The following is a 23,028-nucleotide window of genomic DNA, read 5'->3' as shown; positions in this document are numbered from 1 at the left end:
TTGTGCTTACCAGGCAGGCCGCAGATCCTCTGAGCTATATCCGGCTTCCCTCTTCTTTTTAAAATTAGTTGTGGTTAATATTAATACATTTTAACATGCGTTCTTTCATTTGTCTTAATATTTTCCTTAAATGAAAAATTTCAGTATCTGTTGTGATTAATTTATGTAAGTAAAACAAATGTTATTTTTTATTTAAATTTCTTTCAACTGATATACATGAAATCATATTATATATATTCATAGGTTACATGTTGATGTTCTGACATTTAAATACATAAGTAACATTTAAATCAATATTTCCAACCATTTAACCATTCATCTCACATTTAATAAGATGTCTTGCTTAAAAATTATGACTTCAGGGCCAGAGATTTACCTCAGCGGTTCTGCCATCTGCCTTGAAAGCACAAGGTAGATCCCCAGTACCAACTACTACTACTACTACTACTACTACTGCTGCTACTACTACTAAAAATAATAGTAATAATAATAACTAATTCAATGTGTTTACTGGTGTGCTTGCTTGCTCAAAACTAAATAAGAAGACTGAGGGTATATCTCAGTGGTTGTGGATTTGCCTAGCATCCTATAGGACCTAGATTCTATTCCAAGCACTGCAAACAAACCTAAATGAAAAATAGTAACTTTACTTCTGGATACCAGCTTTTGTAAGTAAATAGTCTTGCATAGAATTCTCTATAGCTAATTAGCTATATCTGTCTTTAACATTAACCAAAATTTAATTATTTGTTCCTACATCAACTGGTCTCAGACTTAAGTTTCAAGATTCTTTCCAAGGTACAGGATGTCAGGATATAAAAACAGTAGATTGAAAGATATTTTGGTAGAGATTAAGAAGATATATCTCTGATCTGCTCAAGCACCTTCAATACTAACAAACATTTTCAAAGATCGTATGATTCATTATTAATAGTCAGTACCTCTCATAATCTCCTTTGCAGAAAGTGTTAGTGTGTTACTGGAACAAAGTGTTTTGTGGAAGTTTCAACTATTGTTTGAACACAGTTAAGCCATTTTGATCCTTCTTAATCTTTTAATCTATAAGCTACTTGTTGTATGGATGCGGCTGTATGGGTTAATAGGCTTAGATACTACATATTGAAATATTTGAATAGAAGAATTGTATTTTAACATTAGAATGTATATTAGAAAGTGTATAAGAAAGCACTATAAATATTCATCTCATTTGGCATATTTTAAGAAATTATTTTTGCAAGGCTTTTGTTAAATTGAACAGAACTACTAACCCTTTTGTAGTATTGGTGTCAACTTGAAAAAGAAATGCTGAGTTGAGGGTTTAGCACAGTTCTGGGTGTGTCTGGATGATGGACTTACTGAAAAACAAAGACCCAGCATTGGTAGAGGTGATTGAGGGCTGGATGCAATGAAAGGGGAAAGAAGAAGCAAATCTCACTTTAGTTTGTTGGGGGGGTGGGTCTCCAGACTCTGCCATTGCCTTTGGAATTCTGTCTCTAGGCTTCCTGAGGAAGCACTTCTCAACCTTGCAGCTCAGACTCTTTAGCCTCGTGATAGGGAGTCACACAGGACGCTCCAGGGAGCTCCAGGCCTTCAACTTTTGACTGGATTCTTTGGACCTCCAGTCCAAAGATGGCTGTTTTGTATTCTTTCATGCCTGACTCTCCAGGCAGCCATTTTAAACCTACTTTGTAAATCCTATGTGTATATATATATTCTAATGAACAGTAACTAATACAAATTTTGGTACCAGGTGTGGTTCTAGAGATACAATTGGAAAGATATATTTCTTTAATGGCTTTAGTGGTTCTTGGAATTGGTTCTCTACTTTTAGGAGACCTAAGGCTCCTATGGTCTCTCATTCTGAATGTGTAGAATACTGATAGTCTTTGGTGTTAACTGTTTAAAGTAATAAGCAATGTAGATCCATTTGGTTATCCTAATTACTCAATATGAGATGTAAGAAATTTAGTGGCTCTACACAGAATACTTTTGAATATTTTTTGCCTTGAATGAAGAGGTGTCCAGGTACTCTTGAGGAAGGGCCCTGGAGCACATCCAAAAATGTATACGGTCAACATTTCTCCTATCTTTCCCCATAGTGTCCTAAGGCCTTTTAGCAGAGTACCTGTATGTTCGACCCGGCAGATCCAAAATGTTACTGTGGCACTGTGGCCCTCCAGTAAGTGTAGAAGCTTGTGAAGGTCAGGTAATCAGTGGAGAATTAACAAAGATCTGACTCACAGTGGGCCCATTAGTCTCCTAAATCCAACCTGTAGTTATTTCCCCAGTTCTATATTGCATAATTGGGATAGATAAAGAATCCTCATATGGATACCCTGCCATGCAGTGTGAAGGCTATTATAATTAAAAAGGTCAAATAAGAGACATTAGCGTTGTCTTTATTTGGGAAAATAGTAAAGCAAAGACAATATTGCACCCCTGGAGGAAATGCAGAGATTAGTGTCACTATCGAGGTCTCAAATGATGGAGGGTTGGTGGTTCCCAACAAGTCCCCTTTTAATTCTTCTATTTGGTCTGTAAAGAAAACAGAAGGGTCTTGAAGAATGATGGTGAATTTCCAAAAAATTTAATCAAGTGCTGACTCCAACCGCGGCTGCTGTCCCAGTTGTGGTTTCCTTGCTTGAGCAGATTAACACGTCTCCTGGAACATGATTGGGCGAATATCTTCTTCTCCATACCTATCCATAAGGAGCAAAACTTCTAATTTGCTTTCAAGTAGCAAAGTCAGCAAGGTCACCGTCCTACACCAGCATTATATTAATTCTCTAACCCTGTTCCACAATGTATTTCTCAGGGACCTCTATCATCTTTCTCTTCCACAATGTATCATACTGATCCATCACGCTGGTAATATATTATGCAGATTGGATCAAATGAAAAGGAAATGGCAACCACTCAGGACTTGTTAGTAAAGCATGGGAAATAAATCTAAATAAAATGTGAGATCTATCTCACTGAAATTTCTAGGAGTCCAGTAATGTGGGGCGTGTACATATATACATTAGAAGGTAAAAGACAAGTTGTGGCATCTGGCTCTACCTTCAACCAAAATAGAACTACCATGATGAGTGAGCTTATTTGGGTTTGGGAGCAACACAATCTTCACTTAGGTGTTTACTCCAGCCCATTTTTTGAGTGACTCAGAAAGCTGCTTGTTTTGAGTGTATTCAGAAGAGAAGGCTCTGCAAGAGGTCCAGGCTGTTGTGCAGGCTGCCTTGCCACTGAGGCATGTGATTCAGCAGATCTAATACTACTTGAAGACAATGGAAGATAGAGATGGTATTTGGAGACTCTGGCAGGTCCCTGCAGCTGAGTAACAGCAGAGGATTTTAGGATTTGGGATCAATGATCCACAGACACCTGCAGACAACTGCTCTTCCTTTGAAAAGCAGATCCTGGCCTGCTACAAGGATTTAGCAAAAACTAAACACCTGGCCATGGACACCAGATTACTGTGAAACATGAGCTGCTCGTCACAAACTGGATACTATGTTTCACCAAGTCACAAAGTTGGATATGCACAACAACAGTCTATCATTAAATGGCAGTGGTAGATATGTGGTCAAACCTGAACAGGTACAGAGGGCACAAATCAGTTACATGAAGTTGCCCAAATGCCTTTGGTTACTACTCCTGCTATTCTGCCTCCTGTCCCCACATCCAACTGTGGTCTTATGGCATGTATCACATGATCAGCTGAAAGAGGAAGAAAAGAAGGCCAAGACCTGGTTTAAGGATGGTTCTGCATATTATACAGGCACCACCTGAAAGTGGACAGATATATCCCCTTTCTAGGACATCTCTGAAGGACAGTGGATAAAGTAAATTTTCACAACAATTGTTACAACATTAGGCACTGTATCTGGTAGAGCATTTTACTTAGAAGAAAAATGTGGTCAGATGTCTGAGTGCATACTGATTCATTGGCCATAGTCAATTGTCTGGTCATATGGTCAGGGACTTTGAAAGAACATAACTGGCAAATGGATAGCAAAGATATTTGGAGAAGAGTTATGTAGATAGATATCTCTATATGTGGTCAAAGGATGCAAAGTTGTTTGTGTCCCATGTAAATAAATGCTTCTCAAAAGATGACATTAGCAGAAAGGACTTTAATAATCAAGTGGATGTCATTATCCAATCTGTGGATAGCAGTTGGACTTCTTCCTCATTCACCCCTGTAATGGCCCAGTGGGCTCAAGAACAAAGTGGTCATGGTGTCAGGGCTGGAGGCCAAGCATGGATGATAATATAAACTTTCCTTCACCCAGAATGATCTGTCTATATCCACTACTGAATGCTCAATATGCCAGTAGGATAGACCAACACTAAGTTCCCACCATTCCTAGGAGTGTGGCACCATTCCTAGGAGTGATCAGCCTGTCACCTGGTGTCAGGTTGATTATACTGGACTGCTCCCATCATGGAGAGAGCAGTACTTTCTCCTTACCAATAGAAACATTTATACTGGACATGAGTTTACCTTTTCTGCATGTAATGCTCCTTCTAAAACTACCGTGTATAGACTTTTAGAATCCTTATCCACCATCATGATATTTCACACACCATTGATCCTTACCAGGTAACACATTTCATAGACAAAGAAAGGAGCCAATGGGCTTATACCCATGAAATTCACTGGTCTTAGCTGCTGGTTTGACAAAAGCATGGAATGGCCTTGTGAAGATGCAGTTACAGTGCCAGCTAGGTGTTAATACCTTGCAGAGCTGAGGCAAGGTTCTTCATAAGGTTGAATATGCTTTACATAAGCAGCCACGATGGGTCCAGAAAGCAAGGGTTAGAAGTGGGAATGGTTCCACTCACCATTACCCCTAGTGATCCACTAGGGAATTTTTCACTTCATTTTCCTTCAACCTCATGCTCTGCTACCCTAAAAGTTTTAGTTCCAGAAGCGCCAAGGCTTGTATCAGGCCATGTTTTCCCTGACAGAGTGACCAACACTTTAATTCTTGAACTTCCCAGGCCTTTTGTCAACTGGCCTGAATTGAGAGGTTTTAATTTCCCACTGACCTTATTAATGGAGCACGGTAATACTAGAAGGCACCTTGGAGGTTCTTTCGCACTCCTACTATATTCTTCCTTTCCTGCATTGTAGTAGTCCAGCTTCCCCTTGCTAGACTGAGTCAATCATCCCTGCCAACACCATTGCTCCTTTTTTAGCTTATTTAGTCGCAGAGATCAGGAGCCCTAAATGAACAGAGGGAAGAGATTACCTTTTATGTAAATTCAGAATTGGGAAAAGTATTTAAGTAAAAGTAGGTAAATTTAAATGTGAGTATAGGTGCCCAAGAAGGATTTGTGAGAATGAAGGACACTGGAGTTTAAAGTCATCAGTTTCATGGTAAATGTATTTCTGAAATGTGAATAGTAATGGATTTATTCTAATAATATAATTACTCTCATTGTATGTAAGGGTATCTTAACCCATGTATTTTAAATTGTATCTTCCTATTTAGTCATTGTTTTCACATACACATTTATTCACTTATCTGTGTCATAATATCTAAAATAACCAATTGTACCAGGTATTTTGGACTATTTTTATATTCATTAGTTTACACTATGGAAACTTTCTGTCTCTTACATTGCAAGAAAGAATAAATGCCTAAATTTAATTATAAATTATAATATGGAACTCAGAAATGGGCATCTAGGATTTGATGCAACTTAAAAACAAGTAGAATACAAAGCATCATATTTTACTTATGGTTAATAACTACATATGTTTAATGTAATCTTTAAAATTTGGTGAGAATTATAAATCTCTAAAGGAAAAGAGGCATATAATCACCCATAGTGACTGTTATTTATCTTTAAAAAAAACTGCTTAGGCAAAGTAAAAGAGCTTTCTTGTTTTTAATTATTTTAAAACTATTTTTTACATATTTGAAAATGTTCATTTGTTGATTGTCTACTTCTATAAATTATGTTAATATAATTATAGTATTTTTCTCAGTTTTCTTAAAGATGTTAGATGTTATCTTAGTAATTTATTAAAACAATGTAAAAGCTGGGTGTGGTGGTGCATGCCTGTAATCCCAGCACTCCAGAGGCTGAGGCAGGAGGATCACTGTGAGTTCGATACCACCCTGGGCTACATAGTGAATTCCAGGGCAGTCTCAACTACATAGTGAGACCCTGTCTCAAAAACAAACAAACAACAATGTAAATATTTGACATTTAAAAATCATATATATTACACTTATTTTTCTTTTGTAAATCAATTGACCACTTATTTGTAGTGTTTCAGAGAGTATCGTTAGAATTACATATAGCCATATCTTTCAGCAATTCTTCTACATTGAATATGCTCTAGTAAAAATTTATTTCTCAATATGCATATTATCCAATTCGTTAGAATTACATATAGCCATATCTTTCAGCAATTCTTCTACATTGAATATGCTCTAGTAAAAATTTATTTCTCAATATGCAAATATTATCCAATGTTTCATTAAATAATTTTTCTAAATTATCTCTATACTAATTATGTTATTTTTATTTTTAATCAGTCAAATTCATATTATAATTTTATTTTTAATTAAATGTTTATTCATTTTACAAAATCCATTCACCTTACATGCAGATGTATATGACGCATATATATGCACAGAAATATTTCAGCTTTAAATAGTTACTCAGTGGAATTTTTGCTAATTTCTGTTGGCAAACTGTAATTTTGACATTTTATAGCAAGAAAATCTCTACATTCACACATATTTTTCCTTTCATTTCTTTAAAAACAGTTGGTACTTTAGTGGTATGCTCTTCATTCCCTTGTGAACAGGGAAGCAGAAATAAGGTATTTGGAGGCTTAGACTTCTATACAACATGAATATACTAATCAAGTAGGGTGAATATAATGTTATCTTCATAACTTATAATTTAATTGAGCTAAATTTATTATTTATCATATAATCAAACTCTCTATTTAGAAGACTACTTTCAATTACTAACATATCCTCACAAAGGAGAGGGATGCGAAGATGTGAATACTGAATTCTTTGATAGAAAATCTCAAATCTGGTATTCAGTTCTATCATCTGACTAAACAAGTATTCATTCTTACCACTGGAATCAGATAAGGGTCACTGTTCTTAGGAAATCATGAATTTCAAATAACCTGTTTTTATTTCCTGAAATTCAAACTGTATGTGTGCTTCCTGATATCCGGCAACTAGGTCAATTTCCCTGGACCCCAGAATGTCAATTCTCACAAACTCATAACTCCAAGTGTACTTTTTAATACATAGGTCAAGCTCTAGAGAAAATTCTATTGAGAGTGTGATTAAAGTTGCATTGAATTAAAAGATTACATTTAGAAGAAATAAAATATTTACATCATATTTCCATTTACTTTGATTTACTTTTTATTTTTCATTTAAAAAGGCTGTATTGCATATATATAGAAATATCTATATAGATATATATACACTTATTTATAGAGTGATTCTCTACCAACAAGGTTAGAGGATATGAATGCATTCCTTGGGATGGGTAGTAAATGCTTCTACTTAGGTGATAGGCTAGATAAGAAGATGTCTTGGAATCCTACCTACTAATGAAACTGAATGATGAAAGATAGACTCTAAACAAACCCATGAATGGTGCTTTTGTTTTCATTTATTTTCTTCAGGGTGAGGGGAACAGAAAGCATGCTATGATCACCCTGGGTCAGGCAACCCCAGGACCACAGCCAGAAGACAGTGTTCCTTTTGCTGTGGAGATCTGGATTTGAAATAAGTTGTGCCAGAAGCAAAGACCTTGCTAATAAATACAGGACTTTAAAGAAGCCAAAAACATCAATGGTTGGTTTGGCTGGGTAGCAAGCAAGTAGACACTCAAACACAAATTTGCTGTGAGGCAAGCTGTAGAGATGTGCACATGGCTGAAAGATTGGGCCCTCTGCCTGAAGACACCTGCCAGATACTGGGCAGTTTATGCTGAAAGCATAATTTTGTGCCACTGACTTTATAACTGGAGACCAAGGGGGAAAGTCCTCTTTTTGTACCCTTCCTCCCATCCTACATCTTCCAGCCTTCTCCTTCTTCTTGGACCCCATGCATTGAAGCCCCAAGTTACCTTTTTTCCTTGTCCTGGTGAGGAAAGGAGCTCTTGAAGTCAGCTGATCAGATTCATGCAGAGTCCTCAGTGGGGAGGGAAAGGTAATCCGACTTGGCCTGTGAGCCTGTCTGGAACAATTCATTGTATTCTTGTGTCTTCCACTCCCAGATGCATAATACTTATTTAAAGTGTTCACTCCTGTGAATATTTGAAGTACTAGAGTGTGGGGATCATGAGTATTGGTTGTAAGTGTTTTTAACTTTAGTAACTCTATATGTGTTAAGTTTCTCCAGTTTAGCAGGTAGAGTGTTTCCTTTGTGGAATTCCTGAAAGTTACAGTTTCTTGTCTCTGACCTTTAGATGTGTGGTTGTCCGGGTTACTACTACTCACGGTGGGTTGTTTTGGTGAACCTGCTTGCTCTTTTCCTGTGTGACCTTTCAGTTACTATGGTAAACCCATCCCATAATAGTTTGTGGTTTTTTGCTTTAAAAGGCCGGTGCTTGCCGGCAATAAACGCCGCCTTGATCAGACTCTTGTCTTGGCGTCCTTCCTTTCTCTCTGCCCCATCTCCACCCCGCTGCTCTTTCAGGTTCGAGACACTGCTGGACAGTGCTCTGCGTCGCCGGCTCGCGACACTAGAGGACAGTCTCCCATTCAGTGACCGCTGTGTATAGAGAAATGCTCCATGTTTTTTTCTATGAGGTCCAACAGAAGCAAAATAGAAAAATAGGTAAGTGAGGCATTATTTCAGGTAGAATACTCAGATACATCATTTTCCAAAACAATAGCACTAGTTGTCTTATGCCACTGAGTATAAACATTAAAAACTAAGGGTAGCTGGGCCCAGGATTTGGCTCAGTAGCACTGTGCCTGCCTTGCCTGAGTGCAATCCCGATACTGAAAATTTTTTTTAATTTAAAATTAAGGATAGCTATTAACTGGCTACTAAGCTATTACTTAATTTGAATGCCCGAATCATGGAGGCATGTGATTTTGTAGCCTGAAATCCTCATTTTGGAGTTTTTCAAATTAGACTCAATCACTAAGAAGGGAAGGGACTAGGTAGATTTACTCTTCCTAATACAAATGATATATGTAAGAGTTCAGAAACTATGATGTTACATGAGAAAGTGACGGTTATCCCTGTGACGAACACTGCTTTCTACTCTACCACTCAAGCAAATCTGCTTACTACATGAACTTCTGATTCAGAAACATCCCTTTGAATCCTTGATAAGGTTCACTTATGTATTAGCTAAGTGAAACTCTTAGGATCAAAAGGTGTAAAACTACGAAGACATTAAGATTTTCTCATTTCACCCTGCCCATTCCTGGGGATTCTAAGCCTGCAACTCTAGGCACAGTTGGTGCAACTTCCTGTTATGAATCCAAAGAGATGTACAGAGCATTCAAACTCACTGGTTATTCAGTCACATGGGGTTCTTATTGGACTGACACACACCTTGATTGTGACATCATGGATAAGTATACAGCTTGTCTTATTTACTTTTCTCTCATTGCTGATTCAAAATACTCAACATACAAAATTAGAGGGGAAAAGGTTTATTTATCTCACAGTTCATAGAGGTTTCAGTCCACAATCAGCTGGCTCTAAGACAGGGTGGTAGACGGGTCCCAGTTCATGGCAGCAAAAAGACAACAAAGGCAGTAAGGGGCATCTTAACAGCATCTTTCTGCCTCTTTTATTCAGGCTACTTGGGGAAGGTAGTGCTCTCTCCTTTAATCTGAGTACCCTTGGGCCTAGCCATGCCATGACTCAATCACACAGTCCAGATTTAACCACCTCCAAGAAAACATGAGGCTTTGGGGCAACATCTAAACACAAGCCATAACACAGCTCATTTTGGCCCATTCAAGTTAAGGTGAGGTATAAAATGAGGCACTGAAAACTATATTGTCGGGGCCCAGTCATGGCCCACTGGAGTTTGACATTTGGAAAATAACTTCTTCCTGTATAATTAAGGCATCAACATTTGCTACTTTTCAAGGAAACTGTTTGTTAAGCTTGTTTTGACTCTTTCACCCTAACATAACAGGAAACTCGTTAGCTGAAAATCTGATGTTATCTGTAAGAGTCAGGAAATCACCCTGACATAACAGGAAGCTTGTTAGCCGAAGATCTGATGTTATCTGTAAGAGTCAGGAAATCCGGTCTTTGAAAAACAATTACTTGGTGTTTTTTGTTGTTGTGTGCCCTTAAAAGCTTCCTGTTGATACGAGCCTATAAAAGGAGCTGTTTCTGTGAAATAAAGCAGACTTCTCTGTGTCTCCACTCAGGCTGGAGTGTTCTTTCCTTTCCCAATCCTCACTTCCCTACTCAGGCATGTTCGTCTTGTGACGGCTGGACCGCCACACTATATTTCTGATCTCTCTCACTCAAACCTGACTCTCCTGTCAAGAAGTTCTGGGTGGAAAGGAAGTGATAGAGGAAAAAAAAATCGACATTTGTAAAGAGACAGATTGATTTAGTGTGTGCTGACATGCAGCAAGCATCAGGACACCTGGGGAGAGAATCTACTACAGCAGGAAATGTGGAATTTGAGGTCCAACATATTGTTGCTTTATGGCATAGATCTGGCATGATACCAGCAGGATATTGAAATGTGGAGTTTGAGGTCCAACATATTGTTGCTTTATGGCATAGATCTGGCATGATACCCAAGCAGGATTATCCCACAGTGTTCCTAAAGAAAGTAGTAGATAAATTTGACAATCTGACCTTCTCTGGGGATTGTTATGCCTATCTGCATACTATGAAAACAGAAAAATCAATGTGAACATATATGATAATGAGCTATTCTGATATGCTCGACATCATGAGTAACAGCTCCTGAACATGGAGTCAGCCTCTGTGCTTGACCCCTACACATGAACCAAAAGCCAGCACAATATACCTTTAATGTGATGGCTATAATAATTTATATGCTGATAGTGACATCGAAGTGGGACTGGCACATGCCATGCATGATAGGTGAGCAATAGCTACCTGGCAAATTTTCTCAAATTAACCAATGGTAAGTCAAATCAAGTTAAATGTTGGTATTTAGGAAGAACTGTCTTCATAATATTTTCAATTGAGGAGGGTCTTATTTTTATGGTACATCTCTTCTCCTTGAAATTATTAGAAATGGTACAAGAGATCAAAATGATAATCTTATCTGCCATGTATGTGTAGTGATGGATGCTAGACTACCCTTGGTCTATACCTGTGTGTCTGAAATTAGATCTACTGGTCCTTCCAGAATATTTTTCATATTTTTCTAATTATAGGAGTCACATCTGGGGAAAATTGTTCAAGTCACTACAGACATAATTTTAATCAACTTGGGAATCCACTGATAATTAGAGGATCTATAAGATGATTAAAGGCATTATGAAACAAGTTGTGAAGATTTGATCCCAGCCTCCATGCTACTAGGATCAGAAATGTGCTTCAAATGCCCATTAAACTCTTGCTCCTCTGCTTGGTGCACTTGGGCATTGGGGAAACCTAAGGGGAAACTAGTGGAAGGTATTTAGTCAACGCAGTCTTCACAGGAGGGTTTGTGAGAGGCTGGTCTCTTCCCCTCTCTCTTTGCTCCCTGATCACCTGAGGTGAGCACACTTGAAGCAGAGCTTGCTCCTGCCTTATTACCCCAAAGAACTGGTTTTTAGGACCTTGAAAATATATATGGATGACTTGACTATTATCCCTTCAAGACAATAATATCTTGGAGTGTTCGAGTCCAATTCTCCAAGATATTCTTAGAGAAGACCCACTCTTTCCACTCACTGGGCCATTGTATCCTATCCTCTCCTGCTCAATGCAACATGTCAGTTCTTATATCTACAAAAAAGTAAACATTATTACGCTACTTTTCTTTTGATCTTCTGATCTATTTTTGGCAACTCTTCATAAAATCTCTAGGTAGATTTATTTATAGTGATTGTTTCTAATTTTGCTCTTATCTTTCTTGAATTCCTTTTGATCAGACATCAGATTCTCCCTTCTTTTTACCTTCGGCCTCTCTGTTCTCACTGAGTTCCTCTGCAGTCACCTTTTTTTTAAAACTTTTATTAATTTTACTGGTACATTTAATGTATACAATATAATTACATTCATTGTTGGGAATCTGTACCTTTACATAATCAATCTTGATTCTTATTTTTCCCCATTCCCCTGCTCTCCCTTCAACCCCTTTTCTCTCCCAATCTGCAAAGACTTTGTTTCCATTATTTCTCATTTTCTCATATTGATTCCATTCCCTTCTTTCCTTTCCCCTACCCCTCCCATTTGCCCCTCCTCTTTGTCCCCTTTTTCCTATTTCACATTATCTGTTATACATTTTAGTCCTCATATATACTTTCAGTTTATCCCAATACATATTAAGCCTAATTTATCTCAGTATAGTTGCACTAATCTCCTTTTTTTTTCATGTGGCTTACTCTGTTGTTTCTTAACATCCTTGTCATTGAGACAATGCAGTGATTCAAATTTTTTCCATCCTTTTTAATAATTTGGTTTGTTTGATTTGTCTGTGTTTAAGTAACATTATTTAAAGAATCCACTGGACAGAATTTTGTTTCTTTTTTAGTATCAGTTCTTTGTACCATATATTTTCATGTTAGACTATTAGGTTCAAAATTTGTAGGATTATAATGTCTTCTTTGTGTCACTTCATTTATAATTCTGTGCTCTTCTCTATCCTTCATGATAGATTTGGTTCGATGGAGAGTATATGTGAGTAAGTGCATCTCTTTTAATTAGCATTTGCTTGTTTAATCCTCCTGATGGTTTTAATTTTCACTTGTGTGCCTGTGTTTTTGTGTATCTTCTGTTGTATTGCTTAAAATCAGTATATGGGAGGACCTTAAATATAATTAATCCTCTAATCAAGGTTTATGTTTATAAAAATTTACATATAATTTTTATTATTTGACAAAAGCATAGTTCTTCTACTTTAAAGATGTATCTACATTTTATATTTATTAACACATTAAATAAACAAAGTTGAAGTGATTATTTACATAAAATATGTAAATATACCATTTAATATCACTTATTTCATTGTCTTAATTTAATATAATACAGAATTATTTAGAATTTTAATTTTAAATGTTGCTATCTTTCTTGAGATTATACTTAATTTTGCAATGTGGGTCTACAATTTCACTTTATATATCTTCCCTCTCACTTCTTTTTTTCCTAAGGGCCGTATCAGTCAGTGCTCCCTAGAGAAACAAACTTAATGTAGGATATACAACTATAAAAAAAAATTACAAGATTGGCTTACAGTGGCCATCTGCAGAGTTAAGTGTGGAAGCGTGCATAAGGGCTGCGTGTGCACTGGAGACCCGAGGCCTGGAGCTCACGATAGTGTCACTTGCAAGTCCGTATCATGAGGCCAAAGGGTCTGCAGTGGACGCTGAGGAATCTAGGCCTAAGGGCTCGGTGGTAGAGGCTGAAGAGTCCTTGCTGGAAACCAGGAGATGACATCCAAGCTGGAGATGTCTTGGGGGTGCAGCTCCTCTGGAGAAGGTGGAGAAGTCTTCTTCATTTTCCTTTTATTTCATTCACAAGGGAAGCCTATTGGTTGCTGCCGCTCTACTCAGTAAATCCCAGCAAATCTTTAGTAAAACCCTTCAGCCACACCCAGAACAATGCTGATCCAATTTAGCTGGGCATTCCTTACTCAAAACAGCAGTTAGCTATCACAGCCATCCCGCTCTTCTACATTTTATTTTGTTCTCTTGCAAGCTCCTGGGTATCTCTTTCTCAAACCTAGGCTCACCTAAATTATTCTGGGCTAGTAACACATTCTGATACTGGATAAAATTTACATCAAGTGTACAAGTATTGAATGTCACAGTTTGTCAATTTCTAGGTCTTTAGTCATGCCATTATGTAAGGCAAAGACTCTGGTAGTTGTTCACTGTAATTTTTTGTGGGATTTTATAAGAATAAAATAATGAAAATAAATCAATGTGTTATGTTGCACATGACTTGGAAGAGCAAACGCTTTGCTACCTCCATCTATTTCCACACTTGGGTACCTCCAGCTTGTGATTTGACATTGCATTTCTAGTCTGTAAAGTTCTATTTTTGACTTTAAGTATTTCATATTTTGTTATTAAAATATACTTTTCAATTTATATTCCTTATTATAGTAGCATAAAATAATACCAATCCTGGATGACTACAAATGAGTTTCTACATTTTGTGTCCTCTTATTCAACTTGTTTCGGTACATATGAAGCAAGAGTGCATATTCTGTAGTCAAATTAGAAAATATTCCTAATTAACTGTGGCATCTACATCCCACTGCTTTGCAATGCATAAAGTAAGATGATTAGTAAGATATGGGAGTGCTATTCAAGGAATCTATAATCCAATATTTGGAATTAAATAAAAACAAATTATTTTAATGGAAGGGAAAGTTGCCAAGAAAATATAATGTCACACTCAAATAAACTGAGGGGGTTGGTGGGAATATCAGCAAGAATATATTTGAAAAGTATACTAACAAAGTAAATAAGGAGGGTAACACATTTCAGAGAAATGAACAAGCATATAAAAAAGCAAAACTCAACAAGTCTTTACTTTGGCAATAAGCACGCTGTGCATTTTAGAAAGGAGAAGCAGCTAAATGTTAGCTTGGTGAGTGGAGTCTAGACCAAGAAATTCATCTTTAACATTGCTGATAATTGGCCTTGTCTTACGACATATGAGGTAATGAAAATAGTCTTTAAGAGCAACAAAACTCATTTGATCAGGTAGTTAAAGATATGAGAAGACAATACAATTGAATTTTAAACTTCTAAACCTGATTAAGTTCATGCTGCCACTTAAAAACAGTAACAATAGAATTGGAAAGTATACATTTTGTGGTAGGTTCTTTTTAGGACATTTAATGAGCATGTGGAATGAAAAGGTAACTTAACTATGTTCTTTACATAAATTTCCATATTACTCTTTCACATCCCAACAAATCCTACTTCAAGCTAGCTGAAGCTTAGAACGATTCTATGGCTAATGAGTGACTGATAGAGAAATGTTCTACTTCTAAAGTTCTGACCTTTAAATACCGTCCCTAAATGCCTCCCTCCAAGCACCTGTGGATATTACAAATAATGCTTAAATATCTTGCATTTACTTACTGTATTATTATTTGCACTGTATTGCACTTCACTTTGGATTAATATGAATTTGAGACTTTGAAATTATATTTAAATAAAATGATAAATGTGATTCTTGAATAATTATCCTTAACAAGTGGGCTCTTGCTAGGGCAATTTTTAGTGAATTATGAGTCAAAACTATTCTTGAGACTTATTAACATGGATATAAGTAGAATAGACTAATAATGGAATGATAATGGAAACTACATTTCTGTAATTGAGATAATCCATATTCTGTAGCACCCTAGGTTAATTTGTAAAATTAGTATGCAATGATGAATGAATGGAAACTTACTCTGCTAGTAGGCAGAGTTCAATTTGCTGAAGCAGTGTTCAGTTTAGTAATTCTGCTTCACATTTACTTTCTTTGGGTTTTCTTCTTATATGCAGATTGTAGAATGAGATAAAGTTTGAAACATAATAAAAGCCTTCATTCGCAGCTCTCCATGTGGTCAGACTTATTCTATTTAATTTTATATCATACACTTGGAGTGCACATTTTGTGTTCTTTTTACTTTGGTTTGATGACTCTACTTAGAATCCTCCTTTCATGATAGAGCATATTTCGTGGAATCCCCTCCTTCACCAATTGGACTCCTTATTTTAAGTTTTATGATATTTTAATCTATGTAAAATTTTAATTTCACATTTTAGTGATTTTTAACCGTAAGAATCTGTATGCATGTTCAAATAGCTGTCACGTTGTTGACGAGCAACATAGGAACTGAATTAATGAGGAAAATATAAAGTTCATGTTCACATCTGGGTATCAAAGCACTTTTTACATAATATTACTGATGTTTCTATAGCATTATATTTATACTTTATACTAATTTAAGACAGAGTCATGTATCTATAAATATAATGGCCCTAAGCTGCTACAGCAGCTTTTCTATATCTCTGTTCTCATTGACAAAATTTATGTTTACTGACTGCATATATAATAAATGCATTTTCTATTTATATTTTGAAGAGTTGTCTACTAAATCTTTTTATCTCTCAAACTTACATTGCATTCTTATATCCCAAGGGACTCGGTATTTACAGGAGAAGTAGGTAGTATTTAAAGATTAGTATTTCTTATCCTTAGTTTAAATCATTCATCATTGTACCATTTTCATAGGATTTATACCTAATCATTCAATTGATCAATAAGATGAATTCCTTTATACATAAGAAACCTGAGTAGATATGAAAAGCAAATATAGTAAAATTCTGATTAAATATGGCACTAATTGAATCTTTGTAAAATTTAGAAAGTTTTGCATACAATCAAACTATCAAAGAGCTTTTTAAACTGTATTTTTATAATTTTATTCATTTAAAGAGTAATTTATAGCTACAATTTAGTTCACAATGTAGATAAGTTAAAAAATAATTTATACTGGGTACATGCCTGTAGTCCCAGCACTCAAAAGGCTGAGGCAGGGTTGTACACCTAGTCTCAAAAAAAATCACATTCAATAAATGCTTTGTAATTTTTCTGTACAGAGTGCATGTCCTGAGAAGGAAAAACATGTAGAAGTACAAAGTAAATTTTCATTTTACAAATTAGGTTCATCCATAACCATTCCTGGGTTCATTGAATTGGCAAACATTTGGGAATACAAAGATGGGAAAGTCTTACTTCTTGTGCCTAAGCAACTCTCCCCATTCAGACAGTAAGAATGCTCTGAAGGACAATATAATTGAGTTGGTATAATTATACATGTTTTTTAAAAGACTGTAGGAGTACAAAGGACTAAATTAACTCTCTTAAGGGATAACTTAGAGAAGAACAAGGAAACTAACTATGTGGAGAGAATAGGACTTCAGGAACCTAGAATTTTTATCCAAGCTTGAATGTGTTAGGGACATAAGATGGGCTTAGACACCTAATTATAAAGGTGCACGTTTGGCTGGGGATATGGCTTCGTGGCAGGGAGTTTGGGAAGCATGCGTAAGGCCCTGAGTGCAATCTCCAGCACCCACAAGGTATGTTTGCTAGAGCCAACAAACGAATTTTAGTATGATACTGTACCTAAAATACCCTCATGGTGATGCTATTAAAATGAAAACAAAGGAAAATGTGCACAGTAAAATGTAGATGCCTTTTAAATAGCAACTATTAGCTAGTATTCACTTAGTTATTTGATAATTGCATATTGAGTGCCAGCTGCATATTGGCACTGGTCTAAGAGTTAGAAAAACAGTTGGCGAACAAATATGCAACATTTCCTGCACCCAGAGTTTACATTTTTAATTTCTTATTAAAAAATTTAAAAATTTAAATACACTGTGGTAGAAGAGAGAGAATACTTTTTTGTAATAAATGGCAATCAAGGAGGATGCAAAGTGGAAGGGGCTTCCCTTTGGGACTAGGACTGTAAGGTAAGTGCTTACTGGAGAAATAACATTTGATGAGAGAACTGATAAAGGGCAGAAACCCCCCCCGTAAACATTACAAACAGAAATCAAAACACTGAACACCGTTAAAGCTCAGGAAAGACTCGCATAGAAAGTATCGGCAAAGGTGTCATTATGTGTCAACAGCAGAATGAGTAATTCGGGCTACCATGAAATAAAACCAGAAACATAAGGGTACACAGAAGTAGGTGTAGGACTTGGGGAGGAAGGTGGGTAAATGTAAGTGCTTGGTCTTATTGGGCGGATTTGGGGAAGTTGTATGAAGCCATAATTACACAACAATGTATTAGGTTTTTAAATTTTTATTTATTTATTTACTTTGGTACCGGGGATTGAACTCAGGTCCTTGTGCTTGTGAGGCAGGTGGCAGAACCACTGAGCTAAATCCCCGGCCCCGGGTTTTTAATTTTAAAGGACTACTTTGACTGCATTATTAAAAATTTAATGTAGCTCCAGTTTGAGATAAGTGGGGAAAGAGTGGAATCAAGAAGTGAAATAAAAAGGATACACATGTGTAAATACCAAATTGTTCCTCTAGTGTGAGAAACTGAAAGTGTAAATAAGGACTAAAAGGTCTAATAGATAATGTGAAATAGGAAGAAAACGTGAAAGGGGGAAGGGGAAGGGGGATGGGTAGGGAAAAAGGAAGAAAGGAATGGAATTAACATGAGAAAAAGAAAAAAATGGAAACATGGTCTTCGTAGATAGGGAGGGGTGGAGGGTTTGAAGGAGGGCAGGGGAATGGGGAAAATAAGAACCAAGATGGACTATGTAAAGGTGCATCCAATGATGAAAGCCAGTACTGTATACTTTAACTGCACCATAACATTAATTTTAAAAAGATTGAAAATAGAAAAGATTTCAATGAAAGATAGATATGACCACTTGCGGTGAACCTAAACATGTGTTATTAAGTTTTCCTTTAAGACAAAAGGTGCTAATGTAGAGTTGTTTTCACTAAACTAAAACAGTGTTCAGGTTTAACTGTGTTGGCAGTGTTGGCAGTCTGCAATAAATAACTGAGTTTGGGGTTGAAGTTTGGCACTTGGTCTCTCAAAGTTTCAGCCATTACTGGTTTTGAACATGGTTTGTCTGTTGAGATTGTAAGTAGTCAGATTCAGGATATATTTTGAAAGAAAAACCTACTAAGAAAGAGAGGTCTTGAAAATGGTTTGAATATTTTTTGTTTGAGGAGGCAAGCAAGATATTGCCCTCAGTTAAAAATGGGAAGACTAGATGATACAGACTTTGGAGAAAACATAAGTATTCAGTTTTGGACATATTAGCATTGAGTTTTCATTTTTTTGGGGTGGGGGGTTGAGTCAGGGTCTCACTATCTAGTTGAGACTGACCTGGAACTCACTGTGTAGCTCAAGCTGGTCTCCAACTTGCAGCGATTCTCCTGCCTCAGCCTTAGAGGCATGCGCCACCACGCCAGGCAGTACTGAGTTTTCTAAAGACAAGTACAAATTAAAATTCAGATGCTTGTTTAGGTTAAAAATAAGATGTTCTTTATCCTCCATTATGTTACAACATTCACTTTTTGAAGCTTGTATATTCTCTTAGACATGTACAAGAATGTATTTAAATGCTAAAGAGGTCTCTTGCCACTTTGAGTACTCAAGATTTCCTTTCTTAAACACGAGGGAACAAAGGGAACGATCTCTTCAAAATGTAATCACCAAGAGAATAGCTCCCCTACACCCGGGTCTGTGTGAGCATGTATCAGCTCATCTTTAAAGGGCTCCTCATTCCAAATTAAAAACTTACAATAAACATAGGATTTCCTCAGAAATCCCTCCTTTTTATTTGGCTATGGGTCAAAATAGATTGTTGATATCTTGAGTCATGCTTCTTTGTATCCATTTTTCTCTGCACTTTTGGTAATGTGAAAGCCTCTGACCGGGGAACAGCTGATCTATTTTCCTTGATGGTCCCACAAATCAATTGGAAGAGATGCAGGGTGAGATTTAAAGGTGCTCACATTCTGTAGCGCAAGTGGAATGTCGCTACAGCTCCTTGAGAAGAGGCACCCAACTTAGGGCCAATTCATTTGCTATCTGAAAGGAAACAAAAACAGGCAGGATTAAATCTCATATTATGCCGAAAAAATACTCTTATTAAAACAGATTTATGCATTACTTAATACAAGGAAATTCATATTGGCTTAAGTGGATTTTCAGAATTGATAAAAAAGTACATTTGAAAAATAATCTGTGTGCATATGTAAAGTGATATCCTTCATGAAAAGCTCAGTTTTAGAAAAAATGGTTAAAAAGACCTAGGCAAAGAAGAAATATTTCAAAAATGAATCACTCACCCTGTAATATTTTCATATTTTCATAAAAATAAAGGGAATTTGTAAAGATGATCAATAATTAAATGTATATAGGATAGATGTTTATTGTTTTAGCAGATCATTTCAAAATACTTCTTTTGTTTACTTGTGAATTTTAAACTTCAGTGTGAAAGAATCCTCAAGGATTTTGTGACTGTTTTACTAATCACACTAGTCATTAAAAAAGAAAAGATTTATCCCACCAGAGAAATTTATAATCGTAAAATGTAGATATACTCATAAAATGGGAATGATTTGCTGATATTCTCAAAAACTAGAGAGGAATGCAAAAGTAATAATTATGGCTTTATTACAATTCTTTAATTCACAGGGGCACAAAGCCTCCCTAGACAAATGACAATACTGCTTAATTGAAGTAAAATATCAGTGCATCTGTTATCAGCACTAATACCACAGGGCTATGTAGGTCACATACTTTGCAATCTAGAAGTCATCTCATTCTGCAGATAAAATTGTCTACATTTTTTAAAAAATAAAGAAAACTAAGAAAAATATGGTGGTGAGTGCAGAATTATGAACAGTGGATTTCAGATTTTTTGACTGGGAAAAAACCTCCAACAAAGCAATTGTGTGACAGATATCTCTCCAGATCGCAAATTTTGAACCTTTAAATCCAAAGAGGCTCTTGAACAACTGTACTTCTCACTAACCTCTCTTCCCCTTTTGGAAATTCCTAATATTGAAAAATGCAATCTGATTTGTCTGTTATTCATACTTAAATTGCACATTGATAATGTTTACTGTTTATTGATAATGTTTATTGAAAAGCCAGATAGTCAGCAAAAAGGAGCCCACAAGTGACTTCCTATGCTTTCCTTAGTTATAAAATCATGAGAAATTCTATATTTTTTGGAATTAAACCTGTACAAACAGATGAGTTAATGACTATAGATGCTGTAGATGTAATTTTTGTTTCTAGATTCTACACACACACACACACACACACACACACACGCACACACACTGTGTGCCATGTAATAGACCATTTTCTAAAGGATTGCCAGAGATAGCTAAAATATCTGATGAAAGAATGTTAGCATACTTGTTCCAAGATTTGAAATTGCCTGCTCAGGTATCAGTAATTCATTAAAGAGCTAATACAAGGCAGAAGCATAATGTTTCCATAGGCAAATCTGCTTGATAGAGTTACAGAGATTTTTGTTACACTGTGGGAGAATTCACTCTTAGGAGCAACATTTTAATATAATAAGGTATTTCTGTTCTTTTCAAAAAATATGCCCACACACAAAAAAATGGAAAGTGCATTATAAAAAGGCTAAAATATTTACAGCATACTATGGGAGTTCCCTAAATTAACCCCAATACACTAGTTCCTATTTACTTTCTTATTATAGTTGTCATCAAAAAACACTATCTGAGTAAAAGAAATAGTTTAAAGAAATAAGATAGTTATTATGCCTAAAAACAAAAAAAAATGAGAGCTGGGGATTTAGCTCAGATGAATAGCACCTGCCTGGCTAGCACGAGGTCCTGAGTTTGATTCCAAATACAAAAAAGGAAAAAAACCTGAAGATATATGAAAGAGACATGTTGTTTATTACAGAATTCTTTACACTGCAGTCCAAATGTAAGTACAGGGTGCTTCCCCTGAACAACTCTACCAGGAGTTCAATGATAGTTTGATTTCATAGGACAAATTGCTTGTAAGGGGTGAAAGATCTGTCTAAGGATGCTATGCATGATATCCAATAACCTGAAATCTTTCCATCTTTAAAAATTGTTTGTCAGACAGTAGGAAAGGCTCTTTTTTTTTTTTGTACTGGGTATCAAACTTGGGACCTTGCGCTTGTGAGGCAAGTGATAGAACAACTGAGCTAAGTCCCAAGCCCCAGTAAAGGCTCTTGTAATACACATAATTACTACTTCTGAAATACTACAACACAATAGCTAAAATAGAGGAAATCATTTTATCTCTACTTTTTCATAGAAATTCCACAGGTATTTTCCGACTTCACTAAGCTTCCATCATCTAGACACATAAAAAAATGGAACAAAACTCATTGGTTAGAGAGAAAAAATAGTATTTTCAACAAAAGTTGCCAGGACAATTGCATATACACAGTATTAAAAATGAATCTAGACTTTGTTTCCATTTTTTCCTTTTCTCGAATATTTTTTTCCTTATTTCCTTTCCCCTACCCTTCCCACTTCCCCTACACCTTTAGCCCCTTTTGGAAACAAAGTCTTTATAAATAGGAGAGAGGGGAGGGGATGAAGGGAGGACAAGAACCAAGATCTGTCATGTTAAGTTACAAGATCCCAATGATAAAGGTAACCATACTGCATACTTTAAAAGTATCAATAAACTCAATGAAAAAAAATGAATCTAATACAGACCTCATACCTTTCAAGAACTTACCACCTCAAAGGCAATACACATAATGAAAAATACACAGTTACAAAATCCCTACAAAATACTTTAGCAGAAAACATAGCAGGTGACTTTGGATATGGCAGACTTGTTAAATACAAAACCAAAGGCATAACTCACAAAATAATTGGTAAACTGGAATTCATTAACATTAAAACTTCTCATATTGAAAAAATACTAGCAGGAGCAAGAGAAGACAAGCTACAGACTGGGGCAAAATGTTTGCCAAAGGCACATCTTATAAAGGATAGCTGTCCAAAAGATACGAAGAAAAGCTCTTAAAATTAAATAACAAAAATCTAAGAAAAAGCCTCAGTTGAAAAGCAGGAAAAAGACATGAAAAGATATTCAACTAGGGAAAATAGACAGATGGCACAAAAGCATAGGAAAGCATCTGTTCTTAATTGTATGTCACTAGGGAACTGCCATGTGAAAGAACAATGAGATACCATTATATCTGTACGCATGACCTTAATCCTAATCCAGAAGAGATCAAATAGGGGAGAGGGGAACAGAAATTTCCATTCTCTAGTGGGAATACATAGTTGTAAAGTCACTTTTAAGAGTAGCATGACAGTTTAAATA

General features: G+C 36.1%; 1 long non-coding RNA gene across 3 annotated transcripts in view; it reads left to right on the top strand.

Moving 5' to 3' along the window:
• LOC104858599 overlaps positions 1–23,028 on the top strand; it is a 116,984-nt gene that overhangs the window by 4,968 nt on the left and 88,988 nt on the right. The window contains exon 3 of one of the 3 annotated variants that reach the window (XR_779178.1): positions 7,679–7,816. The exons of the other annotated variants lie outside the window; for them this stretch is intronic. This is a non-coding gene — a long non-coding RNA (uncharacterized LOC104858599). Of the gene's footprint in view, positions 1–7,678; positions 7,817–23,028 lie in introns of those variants that run through there. 3 annotated transcript variants of the gene reach the window in all.

This window comes from Fukomys damarensis, unplaced genomic scaffold (genome assembly GCF_012274545.1).
Source record: "Fukomys damarensis isolate Sample0158 unplaced genomic scaffold, DMR_v1.0_HiC HiC_scaffold_38, whole genome shotgun sequence".
In the NCBI taxonomy this organism is placed as follows: domain Eukaryota; kingdom Metazoa; phylum Chordata; class Mammalia; order Rodentia; family Bathyergidae; genus Fukomys; species Fukomys damarensis.
This window is presented reverse-complemented; position numbering and strand designations above follow the sequence as displayed.